Raw genomic sequence first — 27982 nt, forward strand, 5'->3', positions numbered from 1 at the left:
CGGGGTCGGCAGGGTGGCTCCACAGACGATACTTCCATCCGCTCTGGGTGGAGCATCGGGCCCCCTTGGACACAGCTGTATCCACTTCTGCACGGTGACCCTTCGAAACTCTTCTCCAGGTAGTTGCTTTGAAGGATCAGGGATCTCTGACACTGATGTTTTCAATTTAGGCACCCCACCCCTTACAAATAAATTTACATGTGTACAAGATGGAACCTTTAAAGTTATTTTATTTTTTATGTATACGGGTATTTTGCCTGAATATATGCCTGTGTGTCACCTGTATGCCTGGACCCCACACAGGCCAAAATAAGGCAGTGGATCTCTTGGAACGGAGGTTATGAATGGTATAAGCTGTTGTGTAGGTGCTGGGAATTGAACCTGGGTACTTTGGAAAGGCAACCAGTGCTCTAGCTGCTGAGCCATCTCTCCAGTCCCCAATGGAGCCTGAGTCTTAATCACCAGCACCCATGTTTGAGAGAGAAACCGCCCTCATAAGCGCTAGTATTTGATCCCTTGGCCTCCAGTTGGTGGCACTGTTTGAGGAGGATTGGGAGGCGCAGCTCTGTCACTGGAAGCGGGGTTGGAGGCTTTAAAGTCCCCTTCCACTCCAGTTTGCTCTCTGCTTTGGGGGTGTGAGCTCTCAGCCTCCTGCTGCCACCACCATGCAGCCTCCTTGCTTCCCTGTGGGGACTGGGCTCTTATCCTTGTGGAACCGTAAGGCCAAGTGAAGTCCTTCTGGAGGGTGCTTTTTCAACACAGCAGCAGAAAGGGGCTCCACAGCAGATAAAAAGCCGGATGCGTGTCTGGAATCCCCGTTCCCGTGGCACCATAAACAACAGAGGCCCCCCAGGCAGTAGAGGACAAGAGACCCTGTCTCAAATGCAGTAGAAGGTGAGAGTCTGACGTGTCAGGTTGTCCTCTGACCTCCACACATGTCATGATGTACAAACTCTTACACACCTGAACCCACAGACATGACATACACAACGATTTTTAAAAGTTGAAAGACTAGAATATCATCTTTAGGACCTATCACATCATATGTCAAAGCCATTGTGATGCGCACGCTGATGAATCCAGTTACTTCCCATGATTCAGCGACTTGGGATGAAGGCCGATCCACACCGCTTTCTTCAGTTTCTCGTCGTTATTCAGACAGATTTGTTTTCCATCATCGTCAGCATCCTTAGCTTCACACACCTAAGACATACTATGCCAAGGGTGGTGGTATATTCTGGAAACGCTAGACTGAGGAAGCTGAGGTAGGAGGATTGTGAGCTCATGGCCAGCTTGGGCTAATAGAGGGAGGGAGTGGGCTAGAGAAAAATCCGAAAGAAGACGAATGTGCAAGTTTTCAAAGAGATTAAATATGTGCCTGCAAGGCTCTCTCCACGACCATACCTCCCACACTGTACCTTTTTCTGTGTTCCGGGGATGAAGGCTCCCCCTGCCTGAGGTTCAGCAGGCTTTGGGTGACTGTCACACCTGAGGCGATTCCGTGAGGCAGAAGCCATCCTGTAACCCGACCTTCTCTCTAGAACAGCCCTGAGCACATCCTGTTCTTTTGACAGAGAGAGAGATATCTGAAGGAAGACTAGTCAAACTGGCCCAGGCCTCCAGGTCCTCCTCTCAGAGTTAGGGATGTTTCTCCTCCAGGATCCTCCGCCATCTTTTCCATCACCATACAGAAGCCACCACTTGCTCTCTGCTGGAGAGACAGCAGGCACAGGATCTCAGCCTTCCTAACGCTGCTGACCCCACATAAAATTATTTTTTTGCTACTTCGTAACTGTAAGTTTGCTGTAGTTATGAATCGTAATGTAATGCTGTGCAGCTCCTGTGAAAGGGTTGCCCTGCCCCGAAAAGGGCATCCCACAGGTTGAGAAACACCGACAGAGAGCATTTAGAGAATTCTAGGCCCTTCTGCACAGTCCTCGCAAGCTGGGGGCGCTTACTAATTACTTACTAATTATCTAATTAGTGCAATGATTTGTTAGTGTATCTAACACCTGTTCCCTATCCCAACAGGAAGAACACAGAAAATTCCCATCTTAGCCCTGGGCCTTCATCTCAGCTTGGTCCCCTCTGCTGGTGCATCCTACGCAAACTGTCATGCCTATCCACCCATCTGTCCATCTGTCCATCTGTCCATCTAGAGCCAGTCAGTGCCTTGCCTCTATAGCTCAACTGAACCCTGAGGCCCAGCTCTGTCTGGAGACCCTGCAGCTAGGCTCTTCAAGTCCGGTACTCTGGGCTATTTAAAACTTGACTGATACCGAAGCAAGACTGCTTCTGTCCTTATCAGCCCTCCCCTGCCTTTAGCGAGCCTTCCGAGAACTCTGAACTCTGTTGTAGCCTCTTTTAAACTCTTGGGTAGCCATTCTGTAACACACACACATACACACACACACTCACACTCACACAATTACTACGTGCTGTGTAATGCGTAATCAGAGTTAATATTAGAAACTAAGGCAGTGAAAAAGGGAACTCAGCACTGCTTGTCAAATTGCAGTCTATGAAAATGGCATAGCTTATGAATTTATTATTCAAAATTCTGACATTGTGCAAAGATACAAACTGTCTAGGTTTCTGGCACTTGAGCTCACAAACAGTCCCTCCCCCGCTCTGACTAGCCAGCCACCTGCTGGTTCTCTCTGAGTAGGAAGCTGGGGAGGCTGTTTCTACAGAACTCTGTGTCTGGCTCTCCTCAGCCCCTTCCAGTTGTCTTCTCTGAATTCCAGATTTCTCCTGTCTGAGACCGAACTGCTGTGCACACACATTTGCATTTTGGTTTGCTTCAAGAAAATGTCCCCTTAGTTTTCCCAGGGTCTTTTTTTCCGAAAAACAGCAACAGCAACTGTCTCTGTGGGTGAACGTGATTGCCCTCCTTCTAGGACAAGCCTGTCTCGAACACACTGGAGTTAGCGCAGACTCTTCGCTGTCCCCTTACACTCGGCTGCTGTTTACATTTTGTGAATTGAATGTTGACAATTACAGTGGAAGGAGGGTTGTTGTTTTTTCCTAGCATATGCTGAACATGATAAAATATTTAGTACATCTTACTCTGGATTCATAATTATACTACATTCTCTCAGCCCATTTATGACTAAATTAGAATATTCAGTAGTGGTTGGTGACAACTCCCACACTTTGTAAGACCAAGTTGGGGGAGGGGACAGAATTTGTTTAATTGGCTTTCCCTTGGAAGCGAAATAACCCCACTTGATGCATTGCTCTGTTAGAAAAGATACCGTGTTGCCCACAAAAATCAGAGAAATTTCTGCTTTGGGGAATTAACATAGACCTTCCTCAAGTAAACTTGCGAAGGAGACTCCAAGTCTCTACCATCCTTCACTTAGCTTTGCAGGTGCACAGCTGTCCCCCACATATTCCCTAGAGAAGCCCCAGGCTTTGCGCAAAAAGATGTGAGCCACTGTTGGCTGCCAGCCACAAAGACAGACGAAAGGACACCCTTCGTTCCTCGGGTCCTTAAGCTCTATGGCAGGCTTGCTGTGAGTCCCAGATGAACCGAATGCACTCCTCTCATTAAAGAGCTCATGATCTAAGGGCAGAGACCAAAAAGAAAAGCCGTGATTCATATGTTTGTAGAAAGGGCCCTTGGGGCCACCCAACCCACCCAGGAATGGGAAGAAGGTGAACAGGAAGCCTAAGAAGTATTGGCAAGAGCCTGTGGAGAGGGGGGCAGAAGCTTCATTCAGCGATGCTGCCATCTAAAAAAGAAGAGGAGAGGAGGGGAGGCTCAGCTCTTAAAGGCTAGGCTCACAATCAAGAATATAAGAGGATGTCCCCATTAGGTCATGTATTTGAACACTTGGTCCCGGAGGTAGGAGGTCACTGGAGGTGGCTGTGAGGAGGACCACAGCCATTTCCAGTTTGTTCTATCTGCTTCGAGCTTGTGATTCAAGATGTGGGCGCTCAGCTTCCTGCTCCCTGCGCCATTGCCATGCTTCCCTGCCATGGTGGACGCTTACCCCTTTGGAACTGTAAGCCAAAATAAACTCTTTGTTCTGTAAGTTGATTTGGTCTTGGTGTTTTATCACAGCAACAGAAGACTAAAAAAGAAGGTAAGAGTGGTTTTATTTTTTAAAGATTTATTTATTTATGCATGAGTTCTGTGTCTGCATGTAGACCTGCATGCCAGAAGAGAGCACCAGATCCCAGTATAGATGGTTGTGAGCCACCACGTGGTTGCTGGGAATTGAACTCAGTATCTCTGGAAGAGCAAATAGTATTCTTAACCACTGAGTGTCTTTCTGGCCCATAAGTGGTTTTAATAAGCTGTCTTTACACCAACTCTGTGGATGACTTTTTGTCTATTCTGTTTTTCCATTTGTGGACACAGGGAAACACTTTCACAGAAGAAAATTTATGCCTACATTTTAGAGAAGATGGAAGAAAAATAAAACATTCTTTCCATATTTGCCATTATTTATCTTCAGCTCAAAATAGTCCGTATGCCAATGTGATGTATCTGAAGGCTGCATGCTCTGGTCCCCTCACTCCAGATTTGTTCACAGTGACAATTACGTGTTGCTAGAGCAGAACGCCTGATATAGCACAGTGCTGGGACCCAGGTTTTCTGCTGGACACCTTCCCCTTAGCAACTGGTCGCTGTCCCATGTATATTGTCCCTTGAAGCCTCTGTTCTCTTCCTGTCTGAACTGGCACATGACATGCGCCTCTAGCCACTGTACCAACCTGGGTAAAGTGAGCTCCCTTTCACATGTAACTGTTGTTAAACATTATCTTTTCTCCATTTGGTCAGCCTTTGGTTTCTTTAATTTGCAGCTCCTAGGAACCGAACTGGAGAGGATAGGGAAAATGTTTTTCTTCCTTAACACACATCATCATCTCCTTAAATCCTCATCTGGCTTAGAACAGAGATTCCTGCTCTTACGCCACACTTTAGATCCAGAAACTAAACAAGAGATGTTAGGAGGCTGATTTGAGATCGCAGAGCAGAGCTGGGATTTGGACCTGTGCCTTCAAGCCCATACAGCCTTAAAAATCTACCGACTATGATGTGATTCTAACACATCAAAAACACAATTTTGTGAGCTAACAAACAAGGATCAGCCTGCCAAGAAACAAATATCCCAGCCCCAGCGTTACTGCTCTCAGCGGCAAAGTCAGTCATGTAGACATTTTCCTTGTTCTTTGTAGTTCAGATGATTAGATAATTGGAGAAAAACATACAACCTTGTTCCCCCACCTTCTTCTTTTGAGACAAGGTTTCATGTATTCCAGGCTGGCCTCAGACTCAATATGAGTCCCATGCTGACCTTGAACTTCTGTTTTTTCCTGCCTCTGCCTCCTGAGTGCTGGGATTATAGGTATGCACCGTCATGTCCAGTTTATGCAACACTGGGAATCAAAGCGAGGGCTTCATGCATGCTAGGAAGGAACTGTACCAGATGAGCTATATCTCCAACCCATGCCCTGGCTCAATTCGAAGATTATACTCTTTATCTTCCATCTACTTTAGAATAGAAATGACTAGCATCCCAATTCTGATGGTCCCCAAACAGAAAATCATTCTTTCAGTTCTGTTAAGTGCAAAATGAAAAACCTATGCAGACCAGCTGGGCACTGCAGGGGCTACAGCTGTCACCTGGGCATTAAGCAGGGTAACTCAGGGACCCCTTGATATAATTTTGGGATGCAGGAGAGCTCCCATGGATGACTGTAATTTAAGCAGTGGCATCCTGAACATTTACTGGGAAGGGTGTCACTTGATGAAGCTCTAAATCTCTAGTTGTTTGTAAAAATACTGTTCGGTCAGTTTCAGAGCCTGCAGTGGTCACAGAGGGAACCCTGAAGGGTGCCATTGTTGGGAAGAATCAGAAAGGAATGAACGGAGTCTCTGAAGCTTTTGCACAAGGCTTTTGCTAAGGGGGATTCAGAGAACAGATATGGGGAGAAAACAGAAGAGCCAGCAGCACCCAGACAGAGCTGAGGGGGACAGGAGGATGGAGCAAGACATGGCAGCAGGTGCAGGAGAAAACCCGAAGAAAAGGTGAATGCCTGTTTAGAATTGCTGAGTGTGAGACATATCATATAAACACCACCATGAAAACTCCCCTGTTAAGAGCTGCCCTGGCTATTGGCCCCTCTGTTCTTGGACCTACTCCTTCTCTGTTCTTTGTCTGTTTGCAGAGTGAGATAGTCAGACTTAACTATCTGTTTGCCAGGGTATTTCTTGCCTCTTTGCCTGTCAGCCATGACTCCCCTGTGATGCAAGGCAGTTCTTGCCCAAACAGGTCTCTTGAGATGCCAGTGTCTGGAGTCGGGGACACCAAGCCTTTCCTCTCTTAGGCCCCGAGGCTGGGTTGTAGCTTACCAGATGCTAATCCAGGAGATGCCTTTATTAGATACTATTTATTCTATTGCTGTGACAAAACACCATGACCAAGGCAACATATAAAAGAAGGAACTTAATTGAGCTTACAGTTACAGAGGTTAGGGTGAAGTGAAGGCATGGCAACAGGTGGCTCATACAGCATTCAGAGCCCACACCCTCTTTTTTTTTTTTTTTTTGGTGGGGATTCAGGGGTGGGGGAGTGAGACAGGGTTTCTCTGTGTAACAGAGCCCTGGATGTCCTGGATTCGCTTTGTAGACCAGGCTGGAAGCGAACTCGCAGAGATCTGCCTGCCTCTGCAGCCCAAGTGCTGGGATTAAAGGCATGTGCCACCAAGCCCACAGAGCTTAGACCTGGATCCACAAGTTGGAGGCAGAGAGAGAACAGTCTTTTGAAACCTCAAAGCCTGCCCTCAGTGACACACCTCTTCCAACAAGGCCACACCTCCTAATCCTTTCCAAACAGTTCCACCAACTGGAGGCCGAGTATTCAAACATATGAGCCAATGAGGCCATTCTCATTCAACCACAGTGTCTCATCTATCCTAGTTACTATCTTAGATCCTTTAAAGCCTTTGTAACTAACTTCCTATTTAAGCCTGTTTTAAATGCTAGCATGCATTTTGCTTTTCTGGAGGAACTGTAACTGGGAAGAAATGAAGCTATTCTAAGGAGGTATTCGTGCTCCACCCCCACTTCAGCTATTAGACTATTGAGAACAATAGATCCCCATACAAGAAATTCAAAGTCTCCCAGGAGTCCCATGCTGGGGAAGGGAAAAGGTGGGACCCAGGTGCCAGCCAAAGCAAGGAGGGGAGGGGGGCTTGTCTCCTGGGAAAACTTCACAGTTTTGAGAATTTGTCAAATAATCTTGCAGGAAAAACTGGAGCTGGGTCAACGATGGGTGAGACCACACCTTAATGCTTAACCTTTTATGCTCTATTTATTTAAAGTTAAATACCAGTACCCCAAAGGTGGGCTTGGGGTTGGGGTGAGTGGGGGGAGGTGCTGGCAGTCATCTAGAAAGTTAAGTTTGTTCCCTGGCATGGACAGAAAAACCTGACCATTCAGGAAATACAGGAGAGCAAGCCACAGAGAAATGGAAAGCAATAGCTCTGCCTCTCGGGACGGGAGGGATCTGAGGCTGCAAGTCTGCCAAATTGACTCTGGTTTAGGTGCTGGGGGCCAGCCCCAGCGATGGCCAGGTCCCAGAGAGTAAGAAAGAAGTCAGCAAAGGAGGATTGAGTCAGACAGAGAAGCTGGGAGAATCTTGCTGTTCTGACTGACTAGCAATCTTTATACAGATCTCATAAAACAAAGACAGACTCATAGTTTTCCAAGAGATACAGATCATATCATTTTTGTCCCCGGACATGTGCTTGATTTTTAACTGCATGTCTGGGGTCTCAGGTTCAATTACAGTTAGGAATTACAGATAGAATATTTTGTTCTCATTATCAGCTCCATAACCCCATTTCAAAGAAGTTACAGAATAATTCTGCCAAATCAAGGATACGTAGGATATGGCAGCCTGTTCTCAGGCTGTGTTATCCTAGCATTTGTGATTTCAAAGCACTAGACAAATAGGAAATATCCAAACCAGTACAGGTGAATCACCATGCTTTGAGCAATATGTTATTATTAACCCTTGGTGGTCAACATGCTACTTGCAAGTCAGCCTGAGCCTGAGAACATTCTCAGTCATAGAAACTACTACAGCTGTTATTCAATCTCTGATATAAATGCAATATTTGCATTACGATAACTATAAAAATCTGTTCATTTGTTTAAGAAAATATCTTTGTTTCTAGTTAGATGATGTCACCATAGCCTGTGTGAGCCAGTCTTTTTATGAATGGCAAATCCTGATACCTGGCTCTTTTTTTCTTATATCCTTACATCATCTGTACATGCTATTATGTAGGGAAAAGGCTGTTTTAACTAGTCTTCTTGATTTTTTTTTTCTCTAAGTGCATAGCCTGTACAGTGCATTTGTACATCTTGTAACCTGCATTTTCAGGAAATTCTGAGCAGACTGTAGGAGGAAGCCTCTGAACTGTTGCCAATTCTCCTGGCCTTTTGGAGCTTGTCAGTTTCTTCTAAGTTTATACTGTTCTGTTTATTATGTTTCTGAGTTTGCTTAGGGGCAGATGTACCAAGAAGATCCTGAAGCCATGGCCTCATGAAGAAACTTCTAGCATCTTTGTGCTTATCACAATCTCCAGGGCGTAAGAAAGATTTCAGAATAGGGGCAGATAAGGTTATTTCCCCTAAAGCAAGAGGGGTAGTATGTTTAGGACTTTCCTAAAGAGACTCAGACATAATTTTCTTGGGAAAAGACATAAAATTAATCATAAGGCAGAAAGTCCCCATCCCCATCCCAAATGGGACACACAGAGACCAAAACCAAAAGTGAGAGAGAGAGAGAGAGAGAGAGAGCATAACAGCAATCTCAGCATTCAACTCAGGTTTGCTACGATCACCAGCTGTGCTGGCTTCATGAGTCTCACTGTTTCCAGCAGATATAAATGTGCCACCTAGGTATTTTACAGGGGCGCTGGGCCCTCTGCTTTTCTCTATTGGTCCTGTTTAGACACCTGCCCCATCCCTTTCCTCTGTTTCTCATCACAGTGTCTTGTGAGAACAGGAAGTCTCCATCTTAGGGATCCAGTTTTTACTTTCTTTGACTACCTATATCCCTCTAACTCTTCTTTGAGTGGTTACTGGTTCTTAGTCATGCCTGCTACAAATCAGTGAGTGCCTGGCTTCAAATTGGGTCATCTGTTGGCAGCCCACTTGACTTATAGGTATAAAATGTACATTCCTAGCCTGTTCTCCAACTGCAGCAAAGGTGGCTCCATTTGTTTTACCTTTGTTTTCTTTCTTCAACATCTTGGACACCTGGCCAGGAAGAGGAACATTTGACTGAAATTTCTCCCTTCCAAGATTTTAGCCCTATTCATCAGTTCTCACAGAGCTGGGTGCATGCTCTCTCTACAGGCTGAAGTAGCAGAGAAGGGCTGGGAGACAAGAGCAACTGGACTGGGCTGACTAGACTATACTGTCTTCCTCAGTAATTTGGGGGACACCCCTGTCCCCAGGCTGCGCTTAGGTGTGTCCATGGATCAACCTGCCATTTGTTTTGCTTCCTTCCCAGCTTCAGTCTCTCACCTGACATGTGTGGTGGAGTCCCTTCTTATTCCTGATGTCACAAGCTACTGTGGTGAAAGTTAATGTCTGCCTTTGGCACACCCCCTACAGCTAGCTCCTAAAACCTACTCTTGCTCCCCTTGTTTGAACTCCTCCCAGGATGTCCCTATTTCAGGTGGCCTGGCTGCTTTGGGGACATCTGGCACACATGAATGACGTCTACTCCACTTGAGTATACATGGTCTAAGTCTTTTCTCTAGGAGACCCCCGAGCAAGTAGAGGATTCAACATGCATGCTAAAAGGCTTCCCTAAGGCACACCCTCCAGAGCCAGCTGAGTCTTGGTCAGGGCCCCATTTCAAAACATATTTTAAAAGCAGTGCCTGCAGCAGAGTCCTGCCTTTTGGACAGAACCCATGCTCTTCCTTCAGGCCCTGCCCGCTTCCATCGACTGCTGTGGCTCTGCAGAACTCTTAGCTCTCGGGATGAAGTCAGACAAGAAAAACCTTAAAAAAGAGCACACTTCTTCATAGCTCTGCTGGAATCCCCCAAGGAACCAGGACTCTGGGGTAATGGGTAGCTGATAGGTGGCTACGGTGAGAGATAACCTGAATCTTGCTGTAAAGCAGGCTTTGTATTGGTGTCCAGCCTGATGGACTTGATGGTTGAATATGGTTGGTGATAATTTTGCACAGCACCACATAGGTGTCCTGAAACTGTGTTTCTGGCAAAACTTCAGTGACAAAAAACTTCAGTTGTGAGCTCTCCCTTTGAGCTTTATCCTATACATAGCACAAGGGCCTGGTGAGGACCTGCAAAGGGACAGCCAGTAATGAACTGATGAAGAGTGAGTGGCTGATTTTTTATTTTTTAAAAATTGTTGTCCTCACATACAAAACATCCCAACCACAGCTTCCCTTCCCTGCACTCCTCCCAGTACCCCTCCACCTCCCTTCTCCCTCAAATTCACCCCCTCATCTCCCCTCTGAAAAGAGCAGGGCTCCCAAAGACATCACAACAAGATACAATAAGTTCAGGCGCCTCCCTTCACATCAAAACTGAATGAGCCAACCCAGTAGGAGGAAAAGGGTCCCAAGAACAGGCAAGAGAGTCAGAGACACTCTCTCTTCCCCCTTGTAAGGAGTCCCCCCACAAACACCAAGCAGACAACCATAACATATATATACAGAGGATTTAGCTCAGATCCATGCAGGCTCTGAATGGATGGTGTTTAAAAATTATTTTCTGTGTATGATTGTTTTGCCTGAATGTATGTCTGTGTACCACGTGGGTGCAGAGGAGTCCAGAAAAGGGCATCAGATCCCCTGAAACTGGATTTATAAATGGGTGTCGGCTGCTATATGGGCACTGGGACACTGGGACCTCTGGAAGAGCAACCAGAACTCTTCACCTCTGTACTATCTCTTCATCCCATGAGTAACGTTGTAAAAATCTCCCAAAGCACTAGGATGCCCTGCTAGAGAAAAGATCCTGTAGGAACACAAGACCATTCGTCTGAGAAAAAATGACAGACCCTCATTTTGTTCCCTCCTCTTTAATCTTTTTGTTTTCTTACTTTACCTCATCAATCTCCTTAGCTCAGCGGTTCTCAGCCTTCCTAACTCTTCCTAACTTTTATACAGTTCTCCATGCTGTGGTGACCCCAACTGTAAAATTATTTCATTGCTGCCTCACAACTGTGATTTTGCTGCTGTTATGAACGGCGTTATAAATATCTGATATGCAGGATGTCTAATATGCAACCCCTGAGGGGGGGTGAGCCAAAGGCTGAGAACCTCTGCTCGAGATGCTTATCTATAAGCAGGAAAAAAACTGATCATTTGATGGAAGAACAGGGAGTTCTTTGGGGAAATGGAACAGAGAAAAGGACAGAGAAACACTTTCTGATACTACCAGCCTGGCTGCCTTGCAAAAAATAAATGCAAAAAATAAATACATGGTCCTGGAGACTTTTCTGAGGTTACAGAGGAGAAAACACAGAACTTTGGGTCTACTGTGTCCTACGCCTCCCACATCTTGAGAATAGACGGAAGGAAAGCATCGAGAAAAGGAGGGGAGAGTCAGACTAACCCTTTGGGAAACACAGCAGGGCAGTGAGTGAGGGGGAGGGGGAGCTGAAATGAGCAGGAAGCTGCTCTTCCCAAATGCTTGTGTGAGTTCATCACTCGCTTCTGAACTCCCTTCACCTGGGCAAGGGCCACTAGGGCAGCTTGATAATGTCACATGACCTGTTATCATTATCATATTTTGTATTACTGTCCCACCCTATGCTATATGCTAGGTGTTTTATAAGAGGATGTTCAGACTTGTGATATCAGTTTAAATGATAGGGATGTGAAATGGATGCAGGAGTCAAATCAGCTCTGCTCTGAATGCACATCACACATGGAGATACAGCTTGGTGGTAGAGCTTGTCTCTAACGTAAGATGTCCTGGGTTGGTTTTTATTTTGTTTTGTGACAGGGTCTCATTACAGAGCTAAAGATGACCTGGAACCCACAGTCCTCCTCTCTTTACCCTCTGAGTGCTGGGACTACAGGCATGTGTTCTGAAGCATGGCAACAGAGGCCATTCAGTTGATATAACTGTAACAGAATTACCACACCAAGAGTAGATTAAAAATTATATCAATAACATCAATATACAATCAGTATTCAAATTTCTCCAAATTTTGTTTTTTAAAGACATTTGATCAAATGATACTCAATAAGATGTAATCTACAGTTACTTTTTAAATTTAATACAGATTGTCACTATGACATTTTCATACATGTGTGTCATTATGTTTTGTTCTAATTTATCTGCCACCTCCATTGTTTTCCCTCATCTCTCCAGAATTTCTTGCTGGTTCTTCTACTTCTGATTTCATGTCACAAGAATTCCATTACTCTATCCATTATTCCCTTATGCTATCTTCCTCCCCTTTCATGATCTCCTCCTTAGCTTCAAAACACACACACACACACACACACACACACACACACATACACACAAATCTAAATCTTGAATATTCAAGAAAACACTGTCTTTAGAGGGAGTCCCTGCAAGTTCTACCGTCAGCAGAAAAACAAACTGCAAGAGGTAAGAAAAAAAGCTGGTTCAGTACAGTTTAGTTGGCTGGGCTGGTTCAAACTTCTCCAGTCTGATCCCAGGTTGTTTAGTTTTGACATATTTAAAGGTGGTACAACTTTGGGGAAAGATTTCCTTGGGACAATTATCACAATAATGCTTAGAGCATGACTACCTTGACATAGGTCTTTTGCAAAGTTCCTGTGACCTCTTCCACAAGAATGGGTTATATTGACTGAGGAAGCAAGACCCCAACAGCTCCTTGACTCCTCGCCCTGTTTTTGCTTTTTCGGTCACGAATGGGTGCTGGCTGAATACATCTCTGTTTTCAGACTCAGAGAAGATATTCTATCTGTTTTTGTTTTTCTGTTGTGTTTCTTGCATTTGTGAGTCTTCGTGTTTACTGGACTGTGACGGACATTATGGGACAGACGACTTCCTGCCCCCTTGACTTGGTTCTCATCTGCTTCAAAGAGGTTAAGGCAAGAGCTCGCAATCTCTCCGTATATGTAAAACAGCGGAAAATGATTACTCACTGCAGCTCGGAGTGGCCGACCTTCAATGATGAATGGCCACCAAAAGGGACTTTTCATCTCCCGACCATTCTGGCCATAGAGGATAAAGTATTTCAAAAGGCACAGGGATACCTTATATAGTAGTCTGGAAGGATTTGGTGATGAACCCCCCTTCCTCCCAACTAATACCTCTGTTCCTACTCTGTGTCTAGTCTCACAGGTTTATACTCGATGGAACCAATCTGCAACATCCATGTAAGCTGACGAATTCAATAGGACTCATCCCAGACTGATACCTGGAGCACAGTGCTTGGTATATAGTAAGTGTAATTTTGGTGAGGAGACAGGATGAAGGGAAGAGTGAATAGAGGACAGCAAGGCCCTGCTCAGAAGAAACCCTGTGAAGGAAAACTGCGGGTTATGAACCAGAGCCCATTGCCTGCCTATAGGACAGGGCAGTTATGGGGATGACGGGGTAAGAGGAGAGGGGGCTGAAATTCTTTTGTTTTGGCCTATAGTCAACCACTGCCGGGGAAACTAGGGAAGCCTAACTGGGCACAGTGGTACAAGCAACTCAGGAAGCAGAGGCAGGCATATCTCTGCAAGTTCGAGGGCAGCCTGGTCTCCATGGAGCATTCCATGCTAGTCAGTGTTGCACAGTAAGAACCTGCCTCAAGGAAAGAGAAAGGAATGGAGAGGGAAATGAAAGAAAGGAAGGAAGGAAGAGATGAATGGAGGGACAGAGGGGAGACAGAACGAAGGAGAGAAGAAAGCCAAGCAACTGGTCATTACTAGGGGATGGGAGTGAGAATCTCTTCAGTGAGAGCCTAGATGTTTTAGTTCTTGGAGCTGTCATGGTGTAATCAAGCTGGAGAAACTTGAGAAAATGGCGTGACCAAGGCTAACAAAAAGCCTGAAGTGTTTGTCCTCGTTAGGGATGCTGTGTGTGGCCCTGAGCATGCTGTAGGTACCGGCATGGTTTAAAAAAAAATCTCCAAGGAATTCCAACGTGGACCTGGAGGGGGAAGCACATGGTTACGAGGTTTGAAGAGGTCATTTTCAGCTTACCGGAAGCCCTGGGTTCCGGCCACCGTACTGCAGAAACTGGAGGACGGTGGAGCAAGTCTACAACTGCAGCCCATGGAAAGCGGAGGCAGGATGAACACAAGCTCAAGGCTGTCTTCAGCTACGCAGGGAGTCTGAGACCAGCCTGGACTCCACGGTGTCCTGTTTAAAAGGAAGATGGCCCAGGGACTGTGTGCCTTCACACCAGAAGAGGGCACCAGATCTCACTATAGATGATTATGAGCCACCATGTGGTTGCTGGGAATTGAACTCAGGACCTCTGGATGAGTGTAGCCAGTGCTCTTCATCTCTGAGCCTTTTCTCCTCTGCATGTACACCTACAGACCACAAGAGGGCACCAGATCCCAGTATAGATGGTGGTGAAACACCACTTGGATGCTGGGAATTGAACTCAGGACCTCTGGAAGTGCGGCCAGTGCTCTTAACCTTTGAACCACCTCTCGAGCCCCAGCCTGGGTCATTTACTCACCAAGATTCTCAACGGCAGCAAGTACATGAACCTCTTAGTGCCCAGTTTCTCCATCAGAGCCAAGATGGACGGCAGCGCCCACTGAGAGCCGTTAGTAAGATGGCTGTAGTCACAATGTCTGGCACATAGTGGGTGATCAGACTGCAGTTGTATTGAGAATTACAGCACAGGACAGAGTCTCACATGCCCAACTAATAATCTTCTCTGCCTCCCTATAACCAAAACTGTAACCACAGGAATCTGATGAAACTGTATTCCACACAAACATCTGTAAAAAAAAAAAAAAAAAAAAAAAAGTATCTGTCTGCTTAGTGTGATAAACAGCTGTGCTCCAGTAGTTCACAATACATCTTAAATGAGATTTGGTGATCAAGTGAGCAAAGACCATCTGAAGACCTATGGCCACATCTAGACAGCTTTTCTGGCCTCTTGCGTGTGCTTGCTGCCGTGTCCAGTGATTCTTCTGCTCCACATGGTTGAGGCTTTTGGTTTCTCATCTACACGTTATAAGTTGGGGGCATTCCATCTGATGTGCTGTGCACTTTAAAGAGGCAGCGTTTTGTCTTCCAGATATCCTGATTTGTCATCCATAAAGACAACAGACAAGACAGTCTTCAAGAGACAGTCTATGCAATGAATTATTGATCAAAACCCTCGAACAAGTTAGAAGATGAAACATGTTTACTAAATCCTTTTTTAAAAGATTTCCTACCTCCAACTCCAGAGATCTGTCGACGGACAAGTGTGTGCGGGAGAACTCTGGTAGGGCCAATGGAAATATTCAAGGATCTTATATTTTAGACAGTGGTTCCTATTCTTTCCAGTACTGTGATCTCATTTTGATTGCTTTTTCCAGGTGGCCCTGTATTTGGAAAGGCTGGGCTGAATTGCTTTTGTCAATATTTAATGTAGTTCTGCATTTTTTAAAAACTAACCAGCATCATCTATAATTGTTAATCATGGTGTCCTGGAAGGAGAAAAAGGCATTGTCCAGACAGTTTTGCCCCTCCCTTTGGCTATCAGACTTTTGAAACAATGGTCCCCAAGGAATTGAAGTTTTCCCCCCAGAAAACCCATCCTGGAAAAATGTTGTGTAGCAGTTTCTTCTGAGGGTAAAACCTTCCATCTTGGGAGGAAACTTAAAACATAGGATGTGGAAAAGGAGGTGAAAGAAGAGGAGATTTTAAGACAGGATGTTACAGGAAGTGAAAAACGACAGGATGTTCCAAGGAAGGTAAAACCCTCCCTCCTGCAAGACAGGAGCCACACAATTCAAAACAGCTTCAAAGAGTCCCTGAAACTGACCAGATTCACTAGGCCCCTCCCTCCAGAGAGCATCTAAGCAGTAAAGATTGCTTCAGCCACCCTCAGACAAGCAGACCTGCCTGGAAGGCGCTCAGCAACTGAACTACGCAGAAAGAACACTCTCCAACCTGTTGACCTGCCTGCAGGCTACGCAGGGTGTCAGTGTCCTCCAGATTTCCCGCTTTCATGAGCTGTCACCCACTCGAGGATGGACTTTGGTGATGGTAGCTTTCTGAGTCATTTCTGTTTCTGTAAATGTCTTAGTGTTTTATTGCTGTGAGGAGACACCATGACCGAGGCAACTCTTACAAAGGAAAGCGTTCATTTGGGCCTGACTGACTGTTTCAGAGGCTTAGTCCATTATCATCATGGTAGAGAACATGGGTAAATACAGGCAGGCATGGTGCTGCAGACCTCAAAGCCCATGCCTAACAAGGCACCTCTTCCTAGGCCACCCCTCCTAATCCTTCCTAACAGTTCAACCAAGCATGCAAATATATGAGCTTTTGGGGGTCATTCTCATTCAATCTACCACAGTAACCCTAATAAACTCGCAGTTCTAGCAGGTTGGACTTCGGTGGTATCCTCACTTTGGTTGGCTGTTGGTTCTCATTTAGGACTGAGTTGGCATCTGTTCAAGGCTTCCTGAGAACAATGTCCACACAACATACTAGGAAAAGACTGGGACCCAGTGCCAGACAGAGGAAAGAGATTTCATACAGTTGACAACGTGTAGACCACTTGGCATGAGAGACAGTGGTGGGCTGGGCCACACCTTGATCAGCTATTGCCTTGTTATTCAGGTCTCTTGTCTTCTCTTTTAATCCTAATCTTTAAGAGGGCTCTGGGGGCAGAGCATCTGTCAGGAGTTTCCCTGGAATCTACAGAGTCCTGAAGGTTGTTCTCCGATCTCAGCAGAACATGTGGGTACATACACACACACACACACACACACACACACACACACACACACACAGAAACTTAAAAATCTCAGGTCAGTGCCCCAAAGGTAACCTTGGGTTGGGGAGGATGTCATTAGACTTTATTTGTTCCCCCTCATTCAGTGCATCTCCTTTCTCTGCCGTTGACTGTTGATTACATCTTTAATTGGCCTATTGAGGACAAGTGGTGGAGCCTGGCTTGTTAGGGATGCCAGGACCAGGCTTCAACTCTAAATAGTCTGGTATGAAACGGGAGAGCTGGAGTTACTTCCCAGCTGTATAAGAATTCCAGCTAAAAAGAGTATTTGAATTCGTGAGTTTTTGAGATGAAACCATCTTTAATGAGCAAAGACAGTTTTCTGATGGAAGATCAGGGTCTTGTGTGTGGCTCAGTGGTAGGGACCGCCAACCATTTGTTGAGAATCTGGGTTCAGCACATAGCATCAAAAGTGAATGAAAGTTACAATCCAGACATTCAGCATCTTTAAAATGTTGGTTTTAATCCGGGGTTGGCAGAATAACGACTTTTCTAAGGTGTCCCCCCCACCCACCGGCTTTCTCACTAATAGCAAGAAGGTAATTCCCACATGTAGTCTGTTGCCTCTAGAATCAGGAGCCAGGACAGGCCAGCAGCCCTTTATTCTGTAACTTGCTTTTCTCCTCCTCTTCCTCCTTCTTTTTGGTTTTTTGAGACAAGGTTTCTCTGTGTAGTTCTGGCTGTCCTAGAATGCACTCTGTAGATCAGGCTGGCCTCCAACTCAGACGTCCACCTGCCTCCACCTGCCGAGTGATGGGACTGAAGGCGTGCTTTTCTTTTCTGTCTTACCTCTGAAGTCTTGTTTACACGTACCCTCGTTAGCTTGAGGCCACTTCGTGGCAGCCAAAGCCAACCCTGTCCCTGCTCCTGTCCTTTCACGTTAGCTCTTCCTCCTCTAGATCCTTGGAGCTCTGTCGCTGTCTTTCCCAGGGAGTGTTCACCGTGGCTTCTGGATTAAAGGCAGTCGTGAGTGTGCCGAATCTCTGCGTGTGTGCGCGTGTGATACTGGAGACTGGACTCAGGGACTCGCACTTTAGGCAAGTGCTGTACCGCTGAGCCTTGTCCCGAGACCTCTATCACATTTTAAACCCTTGGCAAAGGGCATCTCTGGTCTCTAAATCTACAAGGCTGAGAGTACATTTGTCCTCTGAACTTAACAGAATGTCATTCACACGTGTGTACATACGTGCAGGTAGATGAAGTAGCGAAGATCTGCAGCTGACACTCCAGAACAACCCTACGCCTTCACAGGAAGGGAGAAGACAAGGGACACTGGAGTCCCGTCTCCCATCATCCTCTGGGAACAGCCTGAGCCCTGAGTGGTGGGTGAAGTGGCTGGGGAGGCCTGTCTCAACCGTGGAGAGCACAGGCAGATCGCGGATCCGAGCCACAGCAAGGCTGCAGCGCCATCCCCATGTTTGTTCGGTTCGGGATCTCCTCACCAAACACGGATGCAATGTTTTTTGTTGTTGCTGTTGTTCTTTTCTAGGAAGAAACTAAGAGTGAAGCAAGCCACGGCCTCCAAATGTCTGCATGTATACCTGGCTTGTATGTTTCAATACAAGGCCATCATTTTTAAAAAGCTCTCGGAGAGGTGTTTTATCTTCAGGGTCGGAAGTTTCTGTAACACCATCCGTTCTAGGCCTTGAGTGGAGACAGAAAGCGACCTGGGCTGCAGGGGCAGCTACCCTGGCTGTCTTCTAGCTGTGGTCTCGCCAAACATTTGACGTCAAAATAAACGAAGGGCTCCAGCAGGCCTGGGCATGGCAACCATGCTGTGGCAGGCCCTGCCCTTTTTCCTCCTTCTCTGTCCCTTGCTAAACCACAGATCACATTCCTGCAGCTAGTCTCCAAGGCTAGCCCTTCCCTTACTTGTCCACTTCTTCCACCTGAGGCTGACCATCGAGGTCCAGCTGGCAGCGTATTGAAGTGCAGCAATCCAAAGCCCCTCTTGGGTGCCCTAATCAATCTGTCCAATCAAAGCAAATCAACTCATCCTAATACAGGGTTTCCCCCTTTCCCTTTATAAAGGACCATTTGCCTACCCACCATGTCTGTCTCTTCCCTATTCATGGGCAGTCTTTGCAACTCCAGGGCAAATTCCCCCCTACACACACGCAACTTCTCCCTTGTTCCTTCTCCCTAGTCCTCTCTCTCTTTCTCCCTGCCTTCTGTCCTTCTGGGGCAAATAAATCTCCTTTGGTCTTGGTGTGTCCTGTGCTGACTCAAGTCCTTTCAATAAACAACCCTTAAAGACTCTCCGTAACACACTACACTTTCTGGTTGGCCTTTTCTCTTTAAATCTAGAAGAGACAAACCAGTGATTTATTTTAAGTCAGCTATGTTTGAACTGAATGGACGAGTTAGTGTGTGCTTAGACATCATACTAAGTGCTTTCCAGCTATCATGCCATTAACAAGGGACAATCCCAGGCTGTAGGAATTACTAATTTAAAACCGTATTTTATTAGTTTTTAAATTGTGTGCATGTCTTTGTTTGTGTATGTACCTGTGAGTGTAGGATCCCTGGAACTGGAGTTAAAGGCAGTTTGGAGGGTCTTGAAGTGGGAGCTGGGAACCAGACTTGAGTCTTCTGCAAGAGCAGTCCTTGTTCCTAATGGCCGAACCATCTCTCTAGCCCTGGTGTCATCATTAAAGTTCAGGGTCTGTGCCGGGTAACTTTATGTCAACCCGACACATGCTAAGATCACATGAGGGAAGGGAACCCCAACTGATACAATGGCTCCGTTAAATACTGCTTCAGGCAGGCCTGGAGGGCATTTTCATAATTAGTGCCGGATGGGGGAGGAGCCCAGCCCGTTGTGGGCGGTGCCTTCCCTGGGCCGGTGGTCCTGGGTTCTGTAAGAAAGCAGGCTGAGGTTTGTAATCAAAGTTGGCTCTGAGCTCCTGCTTTTCTTTCTTCCATCTCTTGACTGCTGTGAGTTTGTTTTATGACAGAAAATTTCGCTTGTGGTGCAGGCCACCCCGGAACTCAGTAGCCCAAGTGGGTCTGAAGCTCACTGTATCCCTGACTCTCCCCCAAGTGCTAGGATTGCAGGCTTGCAACACCACGCCCACCTCTGCAGACATTTACAATCAGCGCCCAGGGGCTGGGTCTGCTTGTTGACATCCCATTTAACTGGGGCCTTGTCCATATTAACAAGCACCTGTACCCCTGAACTGCACCCCAAACCCACAGGGCTTTACTGACGCAAAGTTCCCAACACCCCTAGATTGGTTCCATCATTCTCCTGCTTTATAAATGGAGGCCTCGAATCCAACATTTAAAATCTTTTATGTTTTTGTGTCTGTGTAGGTGCACCTGTGCCCACCGCGCTTGCACGTGGGAGGTCCGATGACAATTTGCAGGAGTCAGCTTCCTCACGGCGACACGTGGGAGGAGGGGCTCGAACTTGAGGAGTCGTCATGCTTGCAAGCCAAGTGCTCGCCCACAGAGCCATCTTCCGGCACCGCGCTAAACTTCGGTAGAGTTTACTTGAGTCAGCATTTGGAAAAGGCACTGTTCTTATTCTTAAGGCAAATGACATCATGCGAAGCGAATACAGACTTTTAGCTAACGTGTCAATGAGGCTTAGAACAAACGTAATCCTCTGGTTCATGAGCCTCTGTCTCAAAAACCCGAACCCAACCCAAAACAAATCAAAGAAAAATGAAGAAACTTCCTAGTAAGGTGTTAGATTCATTTCTCCCTACTAGTAATTCCTTAAACATTCTTATATAACATAGATTTCTTATCCAGACTTTGTATCTGTAACCACGAGAAATAATTTTTTTATTTTGTTTTTTTCAAGACAGGGTTTCTCCGTGTAGCTGTGGTTGTCCCAGACTCGCTTTGTTTACAGAGATCTGCCTGGCAGAGTGCTGGAACCACAGACGTGCACCACTGTGCCTGGGTTAAATTTTTTAAATTGAGTTAACAAATATCTATTTGCCAATAAACTAAGAGAAGACCAGCACACCAGGATATCAGAGACATGCAAATACCTGCAGCCAACTATCTAGATATTTGCTGGCTGGCTAAGAAAGGCGCAGTCCTACAGCGAAGATGTCACATGCAAAGGAATTATTTTCTCCACCGTCCTCCTCCACAGCAAGGCCCTGTCTTTACAGGGTCTTATCGAATGGCAAGCCCTTGGCTCCTTCTTACCGGAAAAACCAAGGGCACTTACCTGTATCAATATTCTTGTTTCTCTGGGGCCTGTTTCTTAGCTGCCAGTCCAGGGCTGAGCTTAATTCAGCCATGAATTAACGCTGGGACTCCTGGGTGGTTTCAAAACCCTAGATTTTACTGAGAACTCCATTTCGTATGACCAGGGTCAGAATTTTCTTCTGTTTGTGGCTCTTATTGGTGAAGATGAAGCTAGTTGAAAAGGGGTATCTGGCCTCCTTGTTGTCAGACTTCATGGTAGCCAAACTGCCAGGCAAGTCAGAGCAACTAGGTAGTTCTGGTTACTGGAGGGAAATATAAATCACTATTTTTCTTTCCTTTCCTTTTTTTCAAGATAGGGTTTCTCTGTGTAGCCCTGGCTGTCCTGAACTTTTGTAAACCAGGCTGGCCTCAAACTCACAGAGATCCGCCTGCCTCTGCCTCCCAGAGTGTTGGGATCACAGGCCTGTGCCACTTTGCCCAGCTTGGATCTAACTTTTATGACACAATGAAAAAAATCACTAGAGAAACTAAAAGTGGGATCCCCTGAGGGACACATAAACCTCAACACATCGATGCTTTGAAAAGGACAGCATGTTGGGTTTTTCTGGAGTATAAGATTTCAACAGTCACGAGAGCCACTAGTCACGTAATTCTTCAGTGGATCCCACTTTGTAAAGTGGCAGAAACTATTTTTTGAGGGGTTGGGACTGAATTTTAGCTGCTTTCGGCAACAGTGCGGTTAGAGACAGTACCACACTTGTTCTTACGTAGGAAAACGCTCTTATTTACATACACATCTATATAACATACTCAAAAATGATAAATGGCTAAACCGGCATTATGTTACCTGAGTGGGAAGACATCCCATCATAACCCAGATTTGGGTATTTTGTGCTTTTTATATTTTATTTTAAGGGGAGAAACCTTAAGAGCTGTGGTTTGGAGCCCGGTCCTCTTCTGTGAACTGCCCAGATATCTAAATTCTAGGGTTTCCACTCTAGACACACAAAACTGAAAGTTGGGGCCTGGGGAAGGCCCTGCAACACACAAAGAATGTTGTGAACACTGCCATCCAGCCGCTGACAGGGGAGATCGATCCAGTGGTGTGAAGTGGTGAGGTGAAATACACAATCAAAACTCACTTGGAAAGACGGCCCAGCAGCTAAGAGCACTTGTTACTCTTGCGGAGGACCTAGGTTCAATTCCCAGCACCCACATGGTGGCTCACAACCATGCCTAACTTCTCTTCCAGGCTGTCCAGTGCTTTCCTCTGACCTCCAGAGGTGCTAGGCACACACAGGGTGCACATATATACAGGCAGGCAAAATACTCATATCAGTAAAATACATCTAAAAACAAACAACAACAATCAAAACACTTGCCCAAACTAGCCCATTCTATTTAGACATGGTAGTAAAAAAAAAAAAAAAATGCAGATAATAGCCTTATCAGCTAAAGTAGAGGCCGGTGATGGCAGCATGACAGCACCTGCTCCAGAGCCTGGGTTTGGCAGTCAAACCATGTGGGCTTGCCGAGAAGCTCTGAGGTGCTCTTGGTTTTTTAAAGGTGTACTTTGCTTGGAACTGGAGTCCTGCTCCTAAAAATGGTGCCCCCTGTTCAAAGAGAGTGCTATTGATGACTGCTCATCTTTGGAATACTGCCTGTTCTCATTCCCCAATTACCGTGCTCTGCTGTGATGCATCTTGGGATATTCTGTGACAGGCATCAAATATCTGGGGTACACAGCACATTCTGCAGGCTGTCCTAGCAAACTTGGTCATGTTTGGATAGTGTAGGATATAGTAAGAATTTTTATCTTGAATAATGGTGCATTAGTCAGGGTTCTCTAGAAGAAAAGAACTGATAAAATGAATCAGTATACATACATAGAAAGGGAATTTAGCAGAATGGCTTCCAGGCTGAGGTCCAGCTAGTTCAGCAATGGCTGGCTACCAACCATCCGAAGGTCCAAGAATCCAGTAGTTGTGGAATTGCTAGTGAGAAGAGCAAGCAAACACAGAGCAAGCTTCCTTTTTCCATATGCTTTGTGTAGGCTGCCAGCAGAAGGCATGACCCAGCTTAAAGGTGGATCTTCCCATCGCAAAAGATCTCAATTAAAGATGGGTCTTTCCACTTTGAATGATTTAATTAAGAAAAAAAAAATCCCTCACAAATGTACACAGCCTCGAGCTGAAGAAAAAATAACCAGATCATATCATAATTACACAAAATGTGATATAACTACCCCATAGACCATCACACACATACTTTAGAATAGGTGGCAATGTCTTCTGAAGGACATTTTAAGTATTGCAAGCTTTAATATAACAACTGCTGATTTTCTCTTGAGGCTACATTTCATGATTTAAAAAATTGAAGAAAACACAAATGCCTGAGCAAATACATTCTTAACAAAATATGACAGAAACACTCATGTTGATCATATTCCTATTTTCTGCAACTGGTCACATAGTCTTTGCTAGTATTCATAACCGCTTCCACTGTTTCCCATTCTGTATTTCTCAGCAAACACCTCAGCAGGTCTTGGCTCTTTTCCTGGATTGGTATAGGAATGACCTATACCTTCTTTTCTGCCTGGATTAGGTTGTAGTTTCCCACTGACTTTAATTACAGGACGCAGTATTGTGAGGCAAAGATCCCAAGAACCAGCTGATAAAACCAGAGTCTGAATCTGAGGGTCTTTATAGCAAAAGCCTGGAAACAGTTTTCACAGAACAGTGAAGCGTTTAAAGGCAAAATGCACATCCTGCTTGGCAGTTGAAGAGGGAAATGGAGCAAGCAAGCAAGCAATTTAACAGAAGCAAAAAGTGGCAGTTAGCTGGGCCATGTTGACTTCAAGTGACTGGGACAGGGTTGGGTAATTTTCTTAACAGACTTTTCCATAGGAGGGGGTGTTTAAGTAGGGGATGGAGGTGAGCTCTGAGTCAGACCTGAGATGGCTCAGCAGGGGCAAAATGGAGGAATCCTGGCCCTTTCATAATGGTAGAGATGTCCCCAAGAATCTCCTGCACCCCAGACACAGTCTTTCTTACCTCCACTGCAAAAAAGCAAACCAATTTCCCCTTGGTAATCTGGATCACTTGATCCAATCAGCAAAATGTGGTCAAAATAAGTAAGTCAATGTCAAATTTTGTGTAAGAGACACCTCCTAACTAAGTTATGACCACAGAGAGTTCATGTATTCTTGAAGTGAAACTGAAAAGGTATACTGCCGGCCTTGCCAACTGGAAAATTGCTTCTGGTAGTCCTTACAGACAGGCCAAAGGCATTTGCTAGATCAAATAACTGCATGCCATGTGCCAGGAGATGTGTTAATCTGCTCAAGTAAGGACACCACATCTGCTACAGCAGCTGTAATAACAGTCACTACTTGACTGAAGTTTTGATAGTCAACTGCCATTCTCCACAATCCATCTGTCTTCTGCCCTGGCCCGATGTAGAAGAATGAAAGGGAGATGTGGTAGGAACACATCTTTCAAGTCCTTGGTGGTACCACTCATCTCTGTAATTCCTTCAGGGACATGACACTGTTTTTGATTCACTTCCTTGGTGGAGGCAACTTTAAGGCTTCCATTTGGCTTTTACAACTCCAACAGCCCTCACTCCATAGGTCAGGGAACCAATGTGAGAATTCTGCGAACTTCTAAATATACCTATCCCAATTATGTGTTTTTTGTTTTGTTTTGTTTTTTCCTAGGACTGAGGAAATAACCACAGGATAACTTCAGGGAACCACTGGACCTACTGTGAGTTAGTAGATAAACTGGAGAGCCACGATGTTTCTTGGGGATCTCCTAGAATCAGTGTCAATCAGAGCCAGTGTCCAATAGACCCCCAATTGTTTTCTTTCTCCCTTGTAAGAGGCCATGGGTCTCTCTTAATTCACCAAAACTGAGCAGTAGCATCTCCAGCCCTATGGTCTTGTTCAAGGAAAAGGGCAACAAAGCTCCTCAAATGTCCTGGTGCCCCTCTCACCATTCTTTCATCTTACAGAATTAATGAAGGGCATGTCTTCCAGGCCTTCTTATTACAGAGGACTGGGTTTTACACAGCATACGCACTCTTTTAACATTGCTATTTCCCTGAGCCTTGAAACCCCTTCCTCAACTCTAAGGCAAGGGGTATCATCTCCAACTTCTTTTTGAGAAACGTTTCAGTCAATCAAAAAAACTTTTTGACACCCTTTTAAAACTGTATGAGCTTCCATATAGTGGAATGTAAACAAACTAAGCCTGGCCTAGTTTTATGTTGCTGCCACCATTACTCCACACCCTTAAGATCCATTTCCACACACAGTCCCAAGACTTACGTTTGAAAGAATTAGCAAGCTCATTGAGCTCTGTGGTAGTGTAGAACCCTACTCATGAACTACACTTTTCATCTACCCTGTAGGAACCTGCTTAGCCATAAGCCTGGTTACAGGTCTACATGCAACTATTGGTGGGCCCTGAGGGACATCAGTGTCCTCTTGTATGTAAACGCCAACCCCCTCTGAGGCTGGGACTGAATTTTTGCTCTAATTCAGCCTGTCTTATGAAGGCTTTGGTTTGCTTTTCCAAAACTTAAACTCTGTGGCTGCTAGAGAGAAAATTCTTTTCTGGGGCACACTGAGAAACCTTCAGACTGCTTATGCGCATCTGAAGCTGGCCAGTTTAATCACTGAGTTCATTGTCCTTCATCATATTCTGAGATGCTAGTAGTTGGTTAATTTTATCTCAGAGCCCGTTCTTTTCCTTTGTCAATTTTCCAGAGATGCTAAGAGCAGCCAACTAGTATCACCATTTTTCCACAGACTGTCAACAAGTTTTACATACAGTCACCAAATCCCTTGCCTTTCATAACTGGTGAATCAGAATAATCAAATGCATCTGTCTCCTCAGGCTTGTCAAACAGTTCACATGGTGGGCTTCCAGCATGCTGAGAGTATTCAAGTATTCCAGGAGAGTCACTGGCAACTGAGGATATTAGCAAATTGAAGAGCTTATGCCAGACACTTAAGATATTGATCTTATGCTTGTGTTGCTCTAGAACCAGTTCTGGTACCAAAAGCTGTTATTAGGTTCCTCTAGAGGAACGGAACTGATAGAATGAATGTATGTATATATACACACACACACATATCCATATATATGCACATATAAACATACACACACATACATGAAAAGGGGATTTACTAGAATAGCTTACAGCCTATGGTCCAGCCAATCCATGGCCATCTACCCGGCTGATCTTGTTTTGGTTCATTCTGGATATAGTCAAGTTGGCAACTAAGAAAAGCCATCATACGTGGATTTCAGAATTGTGACTCTCCAAACTCTAATACCCTCATGCATGGAAACATTACCCCTGACCAAACCCTTCTGCACTAACCCCCTGAGAAACTGCCATTGAATGTCTGTCACCGTGTAATGGGTAACTCAGCGAGTTCATCCCCAGTTCACCATCGCCCCTCAGCGCTCCACCTGGGAACTTGGTTCATCAGGCACGACGAGATCAGTAAGGACTAATGCTTACAGTCCAGCTCAGCAGAGACAACGCGATTCCAATGTATTGGCTTACTCCTGAAATAGAAAAACTCAACATGACTCAAATAAATGCGAATTAAGGTAAGAGGACACTGTGAGGGCCGATGGTGCCAAGTCGCTGTCAGTCACTGACCCCTCTCCCGATTCTGCCGAGACATTCTGGCAAGTCCTGATTTTTCCACATTTCTAGGGTCATGACCATGCTGCCTCAGCGATAAGCCATCAGATGTGCTGCAACACAGGTAGCATGTCAGTTTACACACTCTTAGAAACTGGGGGCAGAGCCATGCCCACACCTTTGTAAAGCCTATCTCCACATCCATTGCAAACCATTGGTGAGTGCTCCCCTCTCAGGGCCTCAGACACTGGCGTCTCTGAGGTGATAGAGCCCTTTCTCCTGGAATATGTTCTCTGGGGGACTACACGCTGCTGTGTATTTCTTCTGAAACCATCAATTTCTGGTGATTTCACTCTGATGGAATAACATGTTTAGAGATGGTTAGGACTAGGGACCTACAAACCAGTCCAGTCCAATTCCTCAGTAAGAAAATTCCCAGCACTGGGCAAGTTGGCCCTTGACTTTAATCCCGGCACTCTAGAGGCAGGGGCAGGTGGATCTCTGTGAGTTTGAGGCCAGCCTGGACTGTCTACAAAGTGAGTCCAGGGCTATTACACAGAGAAACCCTGTCTTGAAACAAAATGAAAATTCCCATCAGTCTTACTGAGTATTGTATCTGAAAGGGGCCTAACATTTAAACAGTGATTTACAGAATAGTCTTACAGAGTACTAGCTGTGGCCACTTTCTAGAGTTGATTCCAAAAGGGCTTATGACTTGGGGGTGGGGTGGGGCTCCCTTCCAATTTGTATTTTTATTCTACAATGTTAATTCACACTGCTGTTAAGTGTGCCTTACCTCTCTCCGGCTTCCTACTGTCCACAAGCCAGGACCAGCCAAGGGATTGCCAAGTTAAAGGTACGCCTCCCCTGTAACAAATGTATAGCCTTTTGTTCACCAGACAACCGGGCTCTTCCCTTCCAGGGATGGCACAGTCCTGGGCTTGGAAGGTTAATGGAGGCCAGGGACATAGCGTATCTGGTAGAGTGCTGGCTGGCTCTGCGTGCACGAGTAATCCCAGCACTATCGAAGCAGAGGCAGGTAAGGTCAGAGTCACTTTCATAATTAGCGGCCTGGTCTGGGATGCCGAGACCCCATCCCTTTCATGCTCACACAGGCACACACGCTAATGTAAATGGTAACAAGTAGAAAACAGAGAGTGGGAAAGACTAG

At 45.6% G+C, this 27982-nt stretch overlaps 1 protein-coding gene across 1 annotated transcript in view; it reads right to left on the bottom strand.

Annotated features, from left to right (window-relative positions):
• Positions 1 to 27982, bottom strand: part of Pced1b (PC-esterase domain containing 1B) — a 187552-nt gene that overhangs the window by 37419 nt on the left and 122151 nt on the right. The window lies entirely within an intron of this gene.

This window comes from Meriones unguiculatus, chromosome 8 (assembly GCF_030254825.1).
Source record: "Meriones unguiculatus strain TT.TT164.6M chromosome 8, Bangor_MerUng_6.1, whole genome shotgun sequence".
Taxonomy (NCBI): domain Eukaryota; kingdom Metazoa; phylum Chordata; class Mammalia; order Rodentia; family Muridae; genus Meriones; species Meriones unguiculatus.